Source organism: Anopheles aquasalis, chromosome 2 (assembly GCF_943734665.1).
Source record: "Anopheles aquasalis chromosome 2, idAnoAquaMG_Q_19, whole genome shotgun sequence".
Taxonomy (NCBI): domain Eukaryota; kingdom Metazoa; phylum Arthropoda; class Insecta; order Diptera; family Culicidae; genus Anopheles; species Anopheles aquasalis.
The window spans coordinates 73,858,147-73,870,646 of NC_064877.1; the positions used below are offsets into that span (position 1 = coordinate 73,858,147).

Genomic DNA, 12,500 nt, shown 5'->3' on the forward strand with positions numbered 1-12,500 from the left:
GAAAACACCTTGGGCGATCAAAACAAAAGAAACCATAACTACCTATGCTATATAGAGATTAGCAAAGACAACGAACCAAAAGACAGGAGAGTGAAAATCTCATGCATGCGTCATCACAAATGATCCTCGTTGCCGGGGGGAGTGGCTTTTGTTGGTTTTGCTGCAATATTAAGTTTAACGTACGTTTTGCCAGGCAAACGGAGTACATTTTATCTATATGATATCAGAGATTTTTTTACGGGGGACACACATACAATAAAGGGTGTTAATAAACTGAACAAAGTGTGTGATGTTTTTCATTCTAACAACGGAATACTAATGTACGAACCTGAGGAATGCCCTCAGAAATTATGTAGGTTCAAAGTGCCGGTTATGAGGTCCAAAGTCCTGCATGTAACACTAATAACATACCATTTCCACCACTAATAACATACCACCATGCATCTGCTACAATCAATCCCATTGATCATAAGGGACGACGATGGTCCATCAAATGTGATAGCTTTCACCGTCATCGTCGGCCGGCCGGTGATTGCACATCTTTCGTACTAACTGTTGAAACTGTAAATCAAGGGACTCATAAACTGCAAGTTTATACTATCCTGTGGTTCGTTAACCGACTTTTCACCCTAGTCACCACTACATCGCTCCGTCCTCTGGTCCAAAACATTGTAAAAAAGGATTTCATGCTTTGCCGGCTGGACTGGACCCAACAGCATCCACGGAATCATGAAGGTCATTTCTTTTCGCTGCTCGACCACTGGCTGTCCGCAAACGTCCTTTTCGGTGGACATAAAAAGGATCATTTATGAACTTTAAAGCCCTGTGACCTTATTCGCTGAACATTCGCGCGCTCGATAGTGATGCAGGCTAGTGGCCACGGAGTGGAATGGAGCGCACATAAAATAAAAAGTTTCACGACTTCACCCTTCAAGTGTCATCTTTTCCGGACCATTGTGCAGGGATTTGGTTTGGGGGAGATATTTGTGTCGAGAACTGGTCGAAGGTTTGCGGGAAAGAGTTGCACAATTGCTTGCATTTGGGTGCTTTAATAGCTTCATTAGATTGTAAATGTTCTTCATTCATTTGCTTAAAGTGTAGTGTACGTCCTATCAGTTCGTACCCCTTCATTCCGACCCATCTGCAAAGAATAGATTGCATCAGACATGCTGTTAATTATATCTCAACAACGTCGACGAGCCACCGTCGCTAGGTGCCGAGCCAAGCCCGTAATTGCGGACGAACTAATTGAGTCCATTTGCCCGCACCTTACCGGTGGCCATTCCCAGCGGATAACGAATCGCGGTTGAAGATTGCCTTTTCACTGCTTGATGCTTCCCTGATCCTTTAAAATGCTCGTTTATTTTTAATTCAGTGCCGATCCAAGCAGCTAGCGCTTCCTATCGATGTTCCGGCCAGCGGACAGCTTCGTACCGGCCCGGAAGGATCTCTTATTTAATCACATTAAAACACCAGGTGGAACGGAGAATCGAGCGAACGATAAAGCGTCGCTGATGGCGTAGTACAAAAATGGCACAACAAATGGACCGCGAGCGGCGAAAGGGCAGAGCAGAGAACGCGATACCAAAGCGTAACCGTAATCCGTGTCCTACTCGCTATACAATCAGTGCAAATCAGGGGCATCAGACGTGCAGTGGTTCGCCCGTCCGCCAACCCAGCTGATTGCTTCACCTGAAAAGAAGGAGCCCGATTACATCCTGATGATAATGATTTCCCACTGCAATCCGATGCCACGAACAAAATCGAAGGCATATCGCCCGGGAATTCGGAGCCGTCCTTCCATCGCGGTGCAATCGATTGATCCATCCGACGAAGCGAAGACGCTAGGGAATGGAAGACATCGAAGTAAATTAGTTTTCTGCGCGCCCGTAAATAGGTTGCAGTGCAATAAACTGGGACTGGCTGCGCCGGGTAGAGCGTGGCAGTCACGTTTCACCCTCCGGGCGGTGCATCGTAATGCAACACAATCGAGACGATCCGTTCCGTTGGCTCGGTAAAAACCCGGAGCACCTCAGCTCAGCTGTGTGTACGTGTTCGAAAATAAAATGAAGGAAAACTGTAACGCGATTGTTGGCTTACGTGCCGCTGCCAGCACCGATTCGATCTCCTTTCGACGATTCTCATGCCTGGCCGCATTTGTATCGAACGGAAAGCCGCCGATGACGGTTCTGTCATACTGAGCTTCGGGAAAATGAGAAGAGCTCTGGGGCTCCTTTCACCGTCTCTTCGCCGCCGTACCGCAGCGCATTGGTTTGGACCGGAGTATCCGGTTCTGGTGAGTCTCACAAATTGGCCGGAACAACAGCCAATTATGTTGGGGATTTTCGTTCACCCATTTCTGGCGCTGGATTCCTGTTTTGGGCTGGTTCACGATCACGCTCTTGACAGTGACGAAGCATTGGCTGGCTGGTTGGCCGTAGGGCAGTAAGATTCGATAATCTAGGGCGCCGAGGCGCAAATAATGAAAACTGAAACCGATAAGGAATCGAATTTAATGGTTTTGTTGTTGTTTTTTAAGTATGTTCAAATATTTGGGAGTACGTGCCGTTTGAAAGCAATCACACGATACACTCTAGCAGCTTCACGTTCAAGGAAGAATGTGCAAAATGATTTCAGTGTTTCGAAGAAGGAATTTTCTGAAGCAATGAATCGAGTTTACTCTTTTTTTGGACAATTTTCACGTTAAATAACTTCTCTCCAAACTCTCTCTAGGTCTTTGGTTGATAAACTGCGCAATGTCTACTAGATACGGCTCGAAATCAAATTAAATTTAATTCGTTCATTGGCCTACTATTGCTGACAGTATTACTGTGACGCCTTTGATTCCGTTTTCCTTTAATAAACAACAATCAACGGCAAATCCATTAGCAAATCGGCACGCTCAAGAGGAATGTATCTTTCAGCTTCATCGTGAGGCAGAATCGTCTAGACTGCTTCCGAATTCCATTGCTTTAAATTCCACGTACATTCTTACTCTCATTGAAACCATCGATGTGCCACAGCAGAAAGCAAAAGAACCCAAACGATGAGGCGAGGATTTTCGGATTCGTAAATCCCCTCATTTGGGATACGGTTTGATTCCTCGACGGACGGACGAGCCTTTGTGACTCGCAACGCCATTCCCCGCTACATAACAATGATAAGGATGGGTAGCAGCATCCGGCTTGGGAGATGTGGAATTCAGAAAAGCGGACAGAATTTTCCACTGCCTTCTGGAAAACTCAAACAACGGCATGAATACAGAATAACAGTAACAGAGGCAAAAAAAAAGAAACGATTCAACAACCGCTACAACGCTACAGAACCGGCCTCCAGAACCAACGATTCCATGATGCCTCACTGTGGATGGATCCTTCCTGAAATGGGTCTCTTTTCCCTCCCTCTCTTTCGCTTCTTTCCGCTCTCTTGCTAAGTTCGCTAATAAATTAGGTTTGTGAAGGATTTTAACAAAGTTACGGCTTCAAAAGGAGAAGCAAACATCTTCGCCCCTAAAACCGAAAACACAACAACACGACGAGCGAAATCAGCATTCGGTTAGCTGTTCCCTGGTCCCCTGGAAAGGTACACCACCAGCACCAGCACCATCGCTTGTGGCCTGCCAGTGTGAAGAAAGCACTTAGAGACCGCGAGAACCCACGGAGAAGCGCTAATTTCATTTCCGCCTTTGCGGCGCAACAAGCGGCTGGCTGGAATGGTTGTAGCAGAAGCGAAGATCATTTCCGGTAGCACAGAAGCTACCGTCCTTAAAAAAAAGACTCCGAAATCCTCTTTTTTCCCCTTTCAATGTTTTGGGGTTCTGCTGGATGCTTAATGGAAATGCGGAACCGACTGACCGGACGGAGCGAAGCGGTTCGCGAATCCATCGATTTTACATTCAATTTGCCAACGGATCACTTAAAGTCCCAAGGTAATGGAAATCCGCGGTGTGTGGTGTGGCCATTTGAACTCACTGACCGCACTAATAACCTTTAAGGTGAGGTAAGGTAGTCGACCATGAAATGTAACCATTTTCACGGTTGATTTACTGCCGATGCGGATTGGGCACGGCCGTTTCCCTCTATCTCTCTGTCTCTTTCTATACCTCTCTTCAATAAAATGATTATCCCGAATTCATTAAAGCTACACTCATTGCGTCGAGTAAGCGGATATCATGCCGGTTTGGATCGTACTAAACATCATTCCTAAATCATAAAAGACCCATTCTCGTTGCAAATGGTCGATTGGCGTGCTTAGCCAAGGCCCATAGCCAACAAACCAAACCAAACCCAAACAGGACGCCGAGTTAGTAAGGTAAAGTGAAAGTAAATAGCTGTTGGCCATTGTTGGAATGGTTTGATTGCTTTCATCAAATATGTATGAGCGTATATGGAAGGCACGCCTCGCTCCGCATCCGATTGGCGCGAGTGCTAGCCGGATCTGGGAACGATGAAACCGATGTAGCGGTTAGTTTTGGCTTTTAACCAACGAAAAAAACCGAAGGATAAAAAGGGGATAACAAAGTTTCGATTATCTACTCGCCACACCGTTTGTGCGTTCGAGCGACGCTACCACCGTTCGGTTATTGTTGCCACTAATCTTGCTATCGAAACAGGTATTCCTCCAAATGACATTTATCACCTGGCTGGCCTTTATGAGGAAAACGCGTGGCGGCACATTAAGAATGATGAGCTACAATATTCATGCGATGCATTTCGTTCCACCGCTGGATCACAAATCACGATGGCAAGGCCCCCCCCGGGGGGCCTCTGTTTGAACAAAGGCACACACGCTGTGCTAATGATTTTATCGGTCAATCGGTGTCCCATTCAGCCCCCCCGGGCGCGTATTGATATAGGTAAAGTGAATCTTTAAGAGCTGGTGCGATGGCCACCGGTGGCCAGACCTTTTTTATGGACACGAGCATGATAAATGTTTGTACAGCACACGCTGAAAGCACTTTGGCATGCGTATGGCGCGTGATGTCGTGCCACACGCTTCAATTATTTCCAGCCCGTGCACGTGATTTAGATACATAAATTAGCTAGCCCGCTAGGCTTTCGGCGGAGTGGGAACGGGGCGTTACATTTTGTGACCACGCTATGCGGCCATCTTGTAGTAAAACATGAAAAACCAGAAACAGGCCGGAACGGTGAGTCGAACGCAGTAGTTAACGCAGTCTGTTTCTCCTCCGATGGTGGTAAAGAACAAAGATTTATGATGGCCAAAAACGGGAAAGGAAAATATAATTTACGCGCACCCTGACAGATATAGCGTATGGCGTGCAACTTATGGTGCAATAACAGTCGATTCGATTCGTGGAACGGACCTACCTTCCCCTTCCCTTTGCTGGGTCATTGTCTTGGTAGAATTTAGACTTTCCTAGAAATTGAACCGTCGAACCTTGACCTACAAACCTTGAGACCGGGGAACAGCATCTTGCCGGTGCGCGCGCCATCAAACCAAGGAGCACTCGATGTCTGTCTGAAAGCGTCCGAATTGTGAGCTGCGAGATCCTTGCACGCCGACAGAGCTTTCATCGCAGTTGCCTACGTTTCGTCGATTTTCTCTGGAGCGGATAGCCAGAGAGCAACAGGAGCTTGGTGAGATTGCGTTGTAACTCACGAGAATTACCGACACTTGAGGCGAGAAATGCTCTCTCTCTCTCGAATCGGTCCTATCAGCTGTTGCTTCTCGTGGTGTGTGGTATTAGAAATGAGGGATAAAAAAAACAACTACAGACCCATCATTAATGGTTATGACGATGACTACGACGACGACGATGATGATGATGATGATGATGATGCTGTTGGGAGCCACCAACTTCCATTGTGCGAGCGTCGAGCGCAGCACAAACGGGGCGGGTCGGTGAGGAAAGCAAAAGCGAATGAAATATAACGAGCACATCCGGAAATGTACGAGGTGTGAGCAGGATGCCTGAAGGGACTGCCACCCCAACTCCACGCAGCACACCCGGAGCGGCGTGAGCGGCGAGCAATTGTTGGTGCGAATAAAAATAGAAAGCTTTCGCTTGGCCCCCGCACCCTTTACCTGGACCATCGCACGGAGCGCACGCAGGTGTGAGAGAATGCTAGGAGGAAATGATGCTGTCCGCACGATTCCCTATCAACACTCGGTCGCGTCCGTATCGTCGCGCTCCATGATTGAGGGCATCGTTGACTTTTTGGAGCATTTCCTCACCCTCCAAAGGTGGTCTAGTGAAGCAGGCATCGAACCGAGACCTACATCATCATCATCATCATCATCATTGCCGTCATCGCGTGCGTCGTGGTAGAAAGAAAACATTCCGCCCTTTCGGTTCGTTTCCGGTTCGCGCTGGCTGCGTTGCGCTTCGGATGTGTTGACGTCCGCCCTCTCCGTTTCCGGGCGCACCTTTATGGGCTGTTGTTTAACTTCGGCTCTTCAACAAGTCCGCTCGATGGTGGCCAACCGTCAGACCGTCAGAGTTCACATGATGCTTTCTGCTCTGGTGGATTCTCGGTGCTCGGAGCTCGTTCTTAACTCCTTTCCCACCTGACCTGGCTAAAGGAGGACCCTTTGCAGTGATGTGAGCGCTTCAGATGACCCCAAAGCAACGCTCGCTGATGCAGTAACTCTTCTCGAGCATTATGTTTACTCGGAAAATTATGTTCGACATCTTACACCGACGTGTACCCGGGGGTGTCTGGCTTATGTTCATGCTGCGACAGACAGTACCTGATACAGCCTTTTTTTGCAATCTTTTCCATCGGTTGTACTGCAGCAAAGTGATCCCAAAAAAAGGGGCGCCATGTTGGCATGTTCACATTAACACTTTTGACCGTACTGCAGCAATTGATGGGCTCCTATTTCCCCTTGACGAACGCGCCACATGTGCACCACATTTATCGAAATGTTTTATTGAACAGAACCGTTGCCTGGCTTTTGGGATGTGATGTTGGACAACTCCAGACTGACTGACTCGGTGTTCGTTGGTTTATTTCGGTTTTTCTTTTTCGAGCGATATCCCCCCCGGGAGTAAAAAAGGGGTAAAAGTTCCTTCACGAAATACGAAATGAATGACAACCTTCATCAATGAATTTTATGTTTTTTTTTGCAAACACTTGACACAGCACAAGGGAGTAGCACACCGGTTGCCCTACACCGGGAGATATGCTGATGAAAAAGTGAAGGCTAAAAGCTAGAAACTTGGCACGAAATGGAGGCGCCTAGTAGCGCTGAAAATGGAGACGCCCAGTAGCGCACAGTTTTTTTGTTTCGCATTTCGAGGTCAATTTTGTACTTCGAGGTCAAGTAATTAGGTAAGTTAATTTAGAATTTAAAAACTCTCCCTCCCACTCATACACAAACACCATGTTTACTCCGAACTGAGTTGGTAAATCCCTTTCCTATTTCTAAGAGCCAACAACCGTGGACAAGCGAAACCACGCGTTCCCGTTCGCTTTGATCTTTATCCGCTAGCCATGTTGGTTTAATGTCTCGTGCTACAATCTAAAGATCAGCAGCCTGTGCTACCTGTGGGTGGCAGGCTAAATCTTGGCACACAATCCGGGCTCCGGCTACACGATGACATAGCCTGTGAACGAGCAGGGAGAGCCCTCCGATGACGGTACTGCCCCACCAAACACATACACGTGCGCACGCAAACAAACGCATTCCGTGGTTATTTGTGGCCCCTTACAAACTTCACGCTCCCTTTAAAGTGTTGATTTAAACCGTGTTCCGGCACCCTGGCAACTCGACTCGACTTGCGGTTCAAAAGTTTACTCTTCCAACCCAACGGGGCGAACTGTTTTCGAGGCGAGGGGGGATGTTTTCAGCTGGTACCATTCCCAAACGGAAAGGACGCAACATGGTGATATGTTTATCTGTTTTAGTATCACTTGCTACATCCTTCTCCTTTTCCTGTCGGGAACAAACGGGAGGCAAATCACATCTCAAGGTGATGCTGGTGTCGGTTTTCACCGCGGAACCGGTGAACCTTTGTGATTGTCAGAATCGGTTGACTTCTGGGTAAACGTTGCGGTAAGCACAGGATACCGTTCATCTTCATTTCGATCCGTGGCGTGGCGTACCAGCATTCCCCGTTCCTTTTCCGACCACGATAGACACTTTGTCCTCCTCGTATGCGTCGTCCGCGTCGCGGTCGTCGCGGTCGTCGTCAGCAATCACTCTAATGTGGAGCGTTAAGAAGCCTAACACGACCACAACCGTACGTGTGTTTGTGTTACGACGGGCGAGCAGAGCAGCTACCTTCACCAAGGGGCCACGAAGAAACGCGCTGACGATCTTCCCGCTAATGGACTGGCTGCTTGGTGCGCAACTATCGCGTTCGCATTCGCTCGAGTTTCATCTCCTTGAGAGATGAGATGGTCCGGAGCGACCACCATAAAGCTCTTCCGGTGGGAACCGCGGAAGGAAGGATGTGTATGCGTGCGCGAACGAGTGGGTAAGTCGAAAAACCGCAAACAACAAACTCTTGAGGCACAAGTTACCATAATGCTCTAACCATCAGCCCCTCTCCGACCGTTCCCTTTCTGCCGCCCCTTCTGCCGAGCACTTTCGAGAAACAATTGAAGCTTAACCACTTTCGGCGCACGACGATGAACGGCTCACGTCTTTGGAGTGAAGTGGTCTGCCCGGCCCAGCCTCACGCCCGGAACGTGTGCTCATAATTTATGTAAATTGTAATCATATCGTAATTATTCTTCCGTCTTTCGGTCCATATTTAATGATCTGCGCTCTCTACGCCACGTCTCGACGCTCGCTTGGTGGCTGCGAGGATGAAACCGGAACGTAGAAGGCCGCTCGCTCACAGCCTACTGTACCGGGAGTAAAAGATTCAGGAAGCGGATGTACGGTGACTTGTAACTATTTGCCCGCGATGGTTTGCTACCACAGTTGCTGGCCGCAAGGCATGGGGGCAGGATTGGTGATAATTTGGTGGGCCCCCACCAACCACCTGATCCGGTCTTTGGTGGTGGTGTTAAAATGTTTTGAGAAACGTTCTTTAGGCAGGAGTAAAAGCAGATGGTAAAGCTTACAAGCGATACCTTGCACCAAACCAACGCACCACGAGAAGAAAACAGGAAAACGAAAATCATAATTTACATGCTGCTGTGAGGGCGTGAACTCTGTGAACATAATTGCCACCGGGAGTTGGTACACGGTGCGTTGGCAGCCCACCACCATCACCAGCATCATCGCCAGCAGCGGATTGCTGGGATTTAAGGTTAATTTAACTCCCCTGAGGAGAAACAGAACAGGGCCAGGTTCAGGTCTGATGAAACTCCTTCGCTTCGTCGCCACCAAAAAGGTTCCTACGAGACACAAGGACAAGAGGCTGAGGGATTGGTGGAGAGAGAGAGATCTGTCCGTCCGTTGGTGTGCGATAAAATTGAGTCACGTACTTGAAATTGACACATCATTTCACAAACGATCGAAAGGCGTGTTTACGCACGCCGTGAGTGTGTATGGTGTGTGTTTTGCGTGGGTTTAGGTATTTCGGAGGCGCGAGAGGTTTCAAGTATCCATTTCCACTTCAGCTTCAGCAGTCAGCCCCCTCATCATCATTAGCAGCAGCAGCAGGAGCAGCAACGGGAGCGTGTTTCGCTGCCAAAAGCTTTCATTAGAACCAAAGGAAAAGCAGCAGCAGCAGCAGCAGCAGCAGCATGGAATTATGGTGCCCGTTCGCCATACGGGAGAGAATGGCACTAATTTACTCACATTTCGTCCGATCGGTAGCTCCCCACCTCGAGTGGCAGCAGCGCTTGAATGGCGCCTCAAATTATGTTTTGCATAAACAAATTACTTCTCGCTTGTTGATGGGATTAGTTTCGGAAAACTGTCGATCCTGGGGGAGGGGATAGGGGTTCATTGCTTTATTATCTGTTTCACGACACTCGTTTGAAATGGGGGGGGATGGATCATTAGATACGAAATTTAAATTGTCTCGAGACTCGAAACACGAAATGATCTTGGGAAAACTGCAAAACGGAGAAAAGTGACATCGAGTGAAGGGTGCTCATGCAAACTGCTGCGTATAACCGTTTCGATGGCGTTAAACGATTAGGAGGAATCGATTACTAGCACTAGCATCCTGCAATTCAATTGATAAAATCGTCCGCCGAATGAGCTTGGATCCAACCATCGCGTGGACCGTTAAAGCTGACGCACTGCGTACCGGGGACTACCACCGGCCAGACGGCTCGATGACCACTTTTTGACGCAATAAAACGTGATCAGAAGAAGGTGGTCCCGTTTTATTGGCGTTTTCCCGGGAGATACACCACGTCCTGGGTCTCGTGGCAGCCAGTGAAGAAAGAAGGAGCTGTCTCCTCGGTCAGATCGATCGTCATCACCGATGATGCTGATTATTATGATGCTCTCTGGAGCCGTCGGGCAGGGGGAGGATCATGTTTTATGATTTGCCCTAGTTCCCCTTCGAGTGCGCCTCTGTCAACGCGGCATTCGGCCACGGTGGCACGCTGACAACTGCATGGTTTTTGCTTTTTTTCCTGCTTTTTCCTTACTGACCGCGCCGCGCCGGTGCTACTGCAGTCGTTAAGTTGGATTGCCCACTGGAAATCGAAAGTCATGCAATAAAGACCTTTTTGATGTGTTCCTTTTCGAGTAAAAGTGATAATAAACGCACCGCTTCACTGGCGCGATATCGCTGCTTAAATCGAAATGTTGTGAAAGGTGACTGCGAGCGGTGCATTTTAGGTGCTTTATTTTTTTCCAAAAAATGCCGAAGGTCAACGGTTTTACGATTTGTCGCAACTGGAAAACGCTCATAAAACGGGCCACTGTGTCGATCGCTTCATCGATCAGCTCCAGGTGTCCCGGTTTTACGAGTTAATTTTGCTGTTCTGGTCATCTACACTGTGGAAGTGGCGGCGAATGTTTGAAGCATTATTTAATTTTCAAATTAAACGTCTTTTCACTCCCCCGTTCCGCCGCTGGATTCGTTTATTAAATGGCAATAAAATTTACAGTCAGTTCGTGTTCAGCAGTTCGAATCCTCGCCGGCCCGCCACCGGCTTAGTTCGCCAACCCATAACCTCACAATGGTGCACTCTCGGGCCGGCTAGTATGATGGATGGTCACGATGGTCAAGTACGGCTTGTGGTTTCGCCTTCACCGCAACGGAAAGCGGTGGATTCCTTTGGTCCTCAACAAGTGCCACAAGAGCGAACGAACCGGAACGACGACGACGACGCCGACCGAAGATGGTCGCTGTCCACGGGAGAGCAATTATTTTTATTCTGAAATCTTAATCGTTTGCCACCCGGGAACGTGGAAGCTCGGCTTTCCTGGAATAACGCCACGGCAGTTGGCTTCCTTTGCGGGGCGCAAGAGTGCCGTGTTTGGCAATCGCTTTATCAGCACTCATTTGATCTTAGTTAGTGTCAATTTGGTGGTAAGCTGTGCCAACGGGCCCCTCACCCTGGTCTTTTGCCTCTCCGCTGAGCGCTCCTCGAGTGATTCATGTTTTCGAACGATATTTCACCGTTATCTGCGTGGCCGTATCTCGTCGAGGCGACCGAAAGCAATCGTCTGGTGATGGTGTCCTGTGCGTGCGACCGGCCGGCCGGTTTGGCAATGACCGTGAATCCTTAGCTGATGTGAAGGTCGGGGTTGGCCACCGGTCTTGGTAGGTTTCTTTCGCTTCGTTTCATCGAGTAATTTAACTATGGCGGTGAATTAAAATCCAGCAAAACAACGTACCATTAGTCACAACAAAGAGCAGCGACTGTTGAAACAGAATCAGAGAGAAGACAGTGAAAGCGAGGATCGAAGTTGTGAAAAAGTTTTGTTTTGAATACTTGGCTCTGAAAACAGAATAAAGTAGAGAGAGGATAAGGGAATCGGTAAACGCCGATAGCGGAGGATGGAGGAGGATGAAGAATGGTTTCCGTTTGACTGAAGCCGAAAAGTTTAATGAGCATTGGACCGTCCTTGGCGCCCTGGTGAGATAGCCGGTGGATCAATGAAACGCTTCTTGGAAAGGTAATGAAAAGATAAGACCGCCGCCAGGCCAGCCAGAGTGGGCCCGAATGTGGGTGAGGTGAGGTATAATTTCTATGAATCGATTCTATGTAGAACACTCGCCAGCTGGATGGTTTTAATTTAATTCAAAAAAACATTAGCCTTTCCAATCACGTTCATCCGGCTCCGGCTAGCGCAGAGCAGCGCAGCGCACAACTTTAATTTCAGGTGAGTTGAAACAAATTACAGTTCGAAAGTAATTAAACTCGGTTTTAAATACATACCTACTCGCGAGGGAAAGCGCGCAAGTTTGTTCCCAAAGCGCGCATTGACCTGTGCATAACTTCTTCGAATGATATTTCACTTACAGATTATCGGATATCTCTTTTCCTATTAAACTCCAAGTAAAACCCGAGTACTAAAGTGCCGCTTTGTTGTTTTGTTATATTTATTGAATCTTTGTTTTGTTTTTGGTTTTGCTCGTAATTGATTTGATTTTGTGTTGCAATTTT

General features: G+C 48.1%; 2 protein-coding genes across 3 annotated transcripts in view; one reads left to right on the forward strand and one right to left on the reverse strand.

The window, feature by feature from the left end:
• The window catches only part of LOC126573025 (glucosamine-6-phosphate isomerase), a 4,668-nt gene extending 4,406 nt beyond the window's left edge, over positions 1–262 (forward strand). Inside the window, exon 3 of the mRNA XM_050232807.1 lies at positions 1–262. This exon is cut by the window's left edge and continues 67 nt beyond it. The gene's annotated coding sequence lies outside the window, so the exon portion shown is untranslated.
• A 12,165-nt stretch (positions 263–12,427) lies between these two features.
• Positions 12,428–12,500, reverse strand: part of LOC126570517 (uncharacterized) — a 41,009-nt gene continuing 40,936 nt past the window's right edge. For both annotated transcript variants that reach the window (XM_050228316.1, XM_050228317.1), the window contains one exon: positions 12,428–12,500. This exon is cut by the window's right edge and continues 4,945 nt beyond it. The gene's annotated coding sequence lies outside the window, so the exon portion shown is untranslated.